This window comes from Bos grunniens, chromosome 4, assembly GCF_055505025.1.
Source record: "Bos grunniens cultivar Pamir isolate PY7600 chromosome 4, Bosgru_T2T1.0, whole genome shotgun sequence".
NCBI lineage: Eukaryota > Metazoa > Chordata > Mammalia > Artiodactyla > Bovidae > Bos > Bos grunniens.
This window is the reverse complement of record NC_141168.1, coordinates 88,720,501-88,727,795: the sequence shown is the minus strand read 5'-3', so window position 1 is coordinate 88,727,795 and position 7,295 is coordinate 88,720,501. Positions and strand designations below refer to the sequence as shown.

Here is a 7,295-nt window from a genome sequence, read left to right as displayed (position 1 = left end):
ATCATTCTTTGCACAAATAGATGGGAAGGATCCAGTGCTTTTTATAGTGCAAACACAGGCAAACATTGGTAAGTCTTTAAAAATTTGATTAGAAGTTGGAGCATTGAGTGATTTAAGAACCTGAAGCAACAGCATTTCTAAACAATTCTTAAAATAAACTTGTTAGCCACATCAGCTTCATGCATTAAATCTCACAACTGATGGGGAGTAAAAAGGTCTTGCTTAAATCTAAACATACAAATTTTAAAAGAGTTTTAAAGAACTGAGGCTCCCAGAACTGGAAAACCTTATGTTAAAACAATTCAGTCCTTGGACAACAACTAGATTGAACCAACTACCTGACTTGGAGCTGACGTGTCCTGGAAAACACATTTTTAAACCTTTAACACTTTTCTCCCCTTGTAATTTAAGTTTAAATTTAAAGCTTAGATTATACATATAAAATTTAACTTTTAATGAATATATAACTAAATCTAAATGGAAGAAAGTGCAAAAGTAAAGAACTGAGGATTTACATAGTACAACAAAAACAGGGTGGTCATTATTTGACTTTAAAGATTCTTACTGCCCTGCAGATGCCGGACTTGCCCGCACCACGGGTGTGGCCGCCCTGCTGCGCCCGTGCCGTTGGGGCAGAGAGGAAGCGGCTATTTCTACGCTCAGTGCTCAGAACCGTGGGCACTAAGAATGGTTTGTAGCCAGACATCAGTGGAAAAAATAAAAATAAAAAAAAATTTTTTTTTAATTAAAAAAATAAAGATTCTCATTTAAATTTGCAATGCTTTAAATGAATATCAAAGTAGTAATTAACAGAGGTTAAGAGAACATAACAATACTCTTTCTCTTAGAAAATACAACAAAAATATAACTTCTGACAGTTTTACTCTCAACCTTTTCTCTACAGTAAAATGCCTCACTCACCCATCCTCACAACAACCTGTTGTAGCACATTCTTGCATAAGGGACGAATGCTGCTTAATTATCTTTGCTTATTTTTTTAGCTTCCTATTTTACTTAATTAAAACCATTATGCTCAAAGGAACTAGACAATTTCACATTGCTGATGTCAATGTGGCAGTTATTGCCTCCACAGGGGCAATGTGTCCCCGTCTCAAGTAGAGCTTACTAGAATAATGTCTAATTGGAGACCTACCTTAACGACTCTTCTCTCTCTTCATGTGCCTGGTGCTTGCAGTTCTAATCTGTTTCTCTTGATTTCCAGAATTTTCAGTGTCATTTAATTCTCTCACCATTAGTATATGCTGAGAGAAAAAGATTTCAAATAATGAAAAATGTATTTAAACTACTATAGTATGAACATAAAGTGGAAGAAGTCAATGTGTTTTAACTTAATTCCAATCAGATTTCTCAAAAACCATTAATATCTCATTCATTTCAACTGCAGAAAGTTAATCGTGTAATCCATTAGAAGTGCTTTATTGCACATGAAGAAAGTCATAGCAACTGCTGTTGAAAGCTATCGGTTTATGATTAATGCCCCAAACCCCATTATTTGGGGGTAAACCTTCAGCCAGCTATAATCAGAGACTCAAAAACTTATCACACACAAAAAATAGAGATACGTTTTGACTAAATTATCTGTGTCACCATTCAACCCAGGAACAATAGTATAATTTCTCCATCTTTAACAAGTTTTTTTTTTTCAACTTTTTCAAAGGCCACGTTTCTTAAGCTTGAAATAATGAATGAAACTCATAAATAAAGGCTTTGTTATGTTTTCACAAACATATCCCCAAGAAGCAAATGTGCTTCTGCTAACGACTGTTTTACCTCTAGGTGGAGTGAAAGCAAGGCATTTCTAAAACCTTGACATTCTGCTTACCGAACAGGGACAGCAGGAAGCTGTGGTTCCCCCGCCGGACTCCCAGAGGCTGTGCAGAAAGATGAACCACAGAGCAGTGCCGTGAACAGCACGGGGACCACATGCCAGCATTGCTACCATGGGCTGCTTTGTGTGGAAAGTGCTAGATGTACAAATGTGTCTTGTGGGCTACGGAAAGAGAGGCCAGCAGGTTCTACTACCCTGGACCTCCCAGCACTGTATGCTCTGACAAGGCCCTTCTAAGCCTATAGGGTGCTACACCTCACCTCTCCTGCCTCAGGGGCAAGGACAGGAGATGTCCAACACCCTGTCTTAGAAAAAACTTAGGACACACGCAGGAACATTCGTTAAGATTCTTTTTGTTTTTGGTCTTGCTGAATGGCATGTGGGATCTTAGTTCCCTCAATAGGGATGGAACTCCTGCTCCCTGCAGTGGAATCAAGGGGTCCTAGCCACTGGACCACCAAAGAAATCCCTCGTTAAGATTCTGAAAGAAGAAAGTTTGATTTTGTGCTTTAAAACATATCAGAAATCACTTAATAGGGTGGGGAGTGGGAGGTAGGAGGGATGTTCAAGAGGGAGGGGACATAGGTATACCTATGGCTAATTCATATTGATGTGTGGCAGAAACCAACACAATATTGTAACCAATTATCCTTCAATTAAAAATAAATAAATTAAGAAAAAAAATCAGAGAAAAAACAAGAACTGGCTTTGTATAGAGCTGAGCAGCAACCTGTCTCCAGATGCTGTGCCTCTGTGCTCAGAGTGCTCTCTCGGGGCTGTGGCCCTCCGAGTCTCTCCAAATGAGGCTGCCCAGCATCTTTCTCTCTCTCCCTCCAGGCTTTCAAACAGTGATGCTCACCTGCGGTGCCTCATTCCCTGGCTTGGACCTGCACATATGAATCTTACAAAAGGTTAATGCCAAGCCCAAGTTTAGGGCTGGCTCTCCTAGATTGACAGGCCCTCTTTCCAAGAGCAATGCTAAGCTAACCGAAAGGATTCCATTTTTTTTAATGGGAATTTCAGGACTCAGTGCTTTTTCTTGGGTGGAGGTGGGTGGGATCAGGGGTGTTTCCAGCTCTTAGGTTCAGAATAGGTAACGTTTAGTAGCAGCTGTGGCCCAGCAAAGCCTCTTCTTTTTTTTTGTTATTTCTGTCCCAAGATCTTTGAGCATTGAGTAAAAAAATACTTGAGGTCCTGATTCACTTTGGTAATGACCTATATAACACTTCTCTCAGATAGGTGCAGATTCTTGGCCCCATCTTCCTGTTTAGTTCATACATCTAGCTTGAAGAGTTAGTTGAAAAAAATCTAAGATGACAAAGCTTTTATTGAATAAATGTGCTACTGAAGAAAACCAAAAAGATATCACAAAGTGTTCAATCTGACACAATCCAGATAAATTATTTAAATTTTGCTGCAAATGCTTCAGCCTAAAATAAATGGCTTTGTTTGCAGAATGGAGCATGATACTGCACATTCGTTAGAACTTCTTAACGCATCTGAAAGTGCTGTTGCCCTGGTAACTGGGGACCTGAGTGATCCCGCTGGCAGCAGAGGTAACATAAGCTCCATGAGGGCAGGGCTCACATCCACTGTATTCACCACCCTCTCTCAGGTCCCAGGCACAGGGTCAGGCACAGAGCAGGCACTCGAGAAATGAACCTCTTTGCTGCATTTACAAGTGTAAGAACGGCAATCGGACCAGGCCCCGAGCTTGTAGGGCAAAGAATAAAAAGGACGTGTCACCACTTTACCTTTGATGCACACGTGTGTGACACCACATGGATGAGAAGGGGGCAGGGGGAGTTATTCTATTTTGAGTGGAAAATATTCACAAGTATATGGAAATAGTAACACAACTTTGAGACCACAGGTGGTTTCCCTAAACAGGATTTGGCAGGAATCAGAAAAGCCAATTTAGCTCTCTTGGCAGAAACTTGATGGCACTTGGAAATGGGAGAAGAATTTTACAGCACTTCATCAAATAGCATACCCATACATACTGTATTATTGATGTATACAAACACATAAGTATATGTTTGTATATTTCCAATAAAGGTCCCTGTGATCCACCTCAGACTTTTCATGAAGAATTGAGATGCTTTGGTCATCAACAGAGAAGTAATAAAACCATCCCTAAAGTCTGGGGAGAAATGGAGGGTGGAGAGAAAACTGTTCCTTATTTAGCAGAAGAAGACCAGTTTCCTAAAAATTACCTTTTTCTACATAAACTATAAGAATCACTTCAAAATTTACCACTTCATGCTTTCCACACCTTTAACAAAATTGACATATCCAAAGTCAATATTGGAAGAGAAAAGGGATTATTTACTCATCCCCAGGGAAGCAGCTTTTCTCTTTTAAAAGATGTTTCTTCTTATTGTTGTTAAGTAAAGGGAAAGGGTAATTGGGAAATCATTGTGAGATGGGTCTTTACTCCCCAAAGGAGAATATTTTCCCCTCACTGCTCATTGCTGATAGAATGATGCACCTGATTTAGTGACCCATTGGCAACTGAAGCCTTAAACGTTCAGCGGTGAACTCATAGAGGACAATTTTAAAAAATTGTAGCTTTACTCTTTTAAGGGAAAGGGAAGTCGCTCAGTCGTGTCCAACTCTTAGCAACCCCATGGACTGCAGCCCACCAGACTTCTCCATCCATGGGATTTTCCAGGCAAGAGTACTGGAGTGCGGTGCCATTGCCTAATTCTTAAATAATTAACCCATAAGTAGATTCTCCTCATAAAGCTACAAACAATACACGTAAGGACAAACTCCCCTTTGACTACTACCCCTAGATCTAGAGGCCTCTCCAGAGGTAAACACTGTTATCAGGGTGCAATGCAACTTCAGACTTGGCCCATGGAAAATGTACATGATTCATTTTGGTTTACATAAATGCCTTCATTCTCTGTACTGTTTGTCAACTCCTGTTTGAATTCATGTGCCTGGAATGTTGTCATGTTTGTGTGTGTATATATATATAAATAAATAGTTTTACCTTATTAATTCTCTTCAGTGCATGTCTATTCCCTATAACTGAGTGGATAGCTTACATGCATCTGAGGAGAACCCCTTACCCCTTCTGTCTTTTGCAGAAAGTTATCTTGTGGGAGGAAATGTCACTAGTTTGAGAGTTTGGAGAATGTTCTTTTGTTCTACCACTTCTGACTAGAAGTAGACCAGGAGAACTCAGTCTCCTTATCTATTAAATAGGAGAACTGGATCACATAGTATCTAAAGCTAAAAGGGAGAGCTACAATAATCAGTGTTTGGATATTGTGACAGCAAAACCACTTCTCTCCCAGCTATCGGAATGAGGAAAATTGTGTGAGTGGGCAAAAGCTGATGATTCCTGAAGAGGTTCTTCCTGCAAAGAGGTATATGCTTTCTACAAAGTTCAGCCCATTTATAAACAAAAGTCTGGCTTACCTCATTCTTTTTATGTTCTCAAAGTATTCAATAGTATGTGGGCTTCATTTGAAATTACAAGAGTCACGATATTTTTGAATAGTCACAGATATGAAAAGAACTGCATCTGGGCTGTCCACTGGGTAAGGAGTTAGGATATTAGATGGAAGATTTGGGCAAATCTAAAAGGGAGAGATTTCAGTGCCCTAAGAAGGCTCATTCAGTTGAATGAACATGCACTATGTCCAGCGGTGAACTCCGGGAGTTGGTGATGGACAGGGAGGCCTGGCGTGCTGCAATTCATGGGGTTGCAAAGAGTCGGACATGACTGAGTGACTGAACTGAACTGAACTGAGGATACTAAAGAACAAAGACAACTAGCTTTTGTATTTCCAAATATTAGCCATTGTCTGTTCTCCATTCAAAAGGTGTCTGCATTCTGGAGTTGTTCTCTTGTTCCAGTCCATTCCTCAGGTACTTTGCTACTGGAGATTTCAGAGGAAGCCCTGAAGAACTATTTGTCAGCATGTCAATATCGCCACCAGGAATGTTTTATTAGTAAAGGAGAGAGGGGTGGTTGACAGTAACCATTTCATGGCTCTCATTTTATTATTTTATCTAGAATGTATCTTAAAATGATCATTACTGACACCAGAAAGAAATATTCTTCAACTAGAAAACAGAAAACAGGGACCTATTATGGTGTGGATGAGAGTGATAAAATTTGGAGTGTGTGGGAGGTTGAATGTGAAGATTGCAGTGTGCGATGAGAAAGAGGGGGAGACCCCAGCAAACTGTCACCTACCTCCTTTCCTTTACCCTCAGAACTGCAGTAGGTGGTAAAGACTTGGGGAGTCTGTACTGTGACTGCCCACAGTCCCTGTTGCTAAGCCCTCAGCAAAGTTCTGCCCCTCTGCCCACACCCCTTCATTCTGTTAGACCAGTTCACATCCCCATCAGTTCAGGTCAGTCGCTCAGTCCGACTCTTCGCAACCCCATGAATCGCAGCACGCCAGGCCTCCCTGTCCATCACCAACTCCCAGGGTTCACGCAGACTCACATCCATCGAGTCCGTGATGCCATCCAGCCATCTCATCCTCTGTCGTCCCCTTCTCCTCCTGCCCCCAATCCCTCCCAGCATCAGAGTCTTTTCCAATGAGTCAACTCTTCGCATGAGGTGGCCAAAGTACCGGAGTTTCAGCTTTAGCATCATTCCCTCCAAAGAAATCCCAGGGCTGATCTCCTTCAGAATGGACTGGTTGGATCTCCTTGCAGTCCAAGGGACTCTCAAGAGTCTTCTCCAACACAACAGTTCAAAAGCATCAATTCTTCGGCACTCAGCCTTCTTCACAGTCCAACTCTCACATCCATACATGACCACTGGAAAAACCATAGCCTTGACTAGACGGACTTTTGTTGGCAAAGTAATGTCTCTGCTTTTGATTATGCTATCTAGGTTGGTCATAACTTTCCTTCCAAGGAGTAAGCGTCTTTTAATTTCATGGCTGCAGTCACCATCACCATCTGCAGTGATTTTGGAGCCCAAAAAAATAAAGTCGGACACTGTTTCCACTGTTTCCCCCTCTATTTCCCATGAAGTGATGGGACCGGATGCCATGATCTTCGTTTTCTGAATGTTGAGCTTTAAGCCAACTTTTTCACTCTCCTCTTTCACTTTCATCAAGAGGCTTTTTAGTTCCTCTTCACTTTCTGCTATAAGTGTGGTGTCATCTGCATATCTGAGGTTATTGATATTTCTCCCAGCAATCTTTATTCCAGCTTGTATTTCTTCCAGTCCAGCATTTCTCATGATGTACTTTGCATATAAGTTAAATAAGCAGGGTGATAATATACAGCCTTTACGTACTCCTTTTCCTATTTGGAACCAGTCTGTTCCATGTCCAGTTCTAACTGTTGCTTCCTGACGTGCATACAGATTTCTCAAGAGGCAGGTCAGGTGGTCTGGTATTCCCATCTCTTTCAGAATCTTCCACAGTTTATTGTGATCCACACAGTCAAAGGCTTTGGCATAGTC

At 41.1% G+C, this 7,295-nt stretch overlaps 1 non-coding gene across 1 annotated transcript; it reads left to right on the top strand.

Annotated features, from left to right (window-relative positions):
• The first annotated feature begins 574 nt into the window (after positions 1-574).
• Positions 575-708, top strand: LOC147374496 (small nucleolar RNA SNORA43). The gene has a single exon (XR_015163317.1). It is a non-coding gene; the product is annotated as a small nucleolar RNA SNORA43 (small nucleolar RNA).
• Positions 709-7,295: the final 6,587 nt, after the last annotated feature.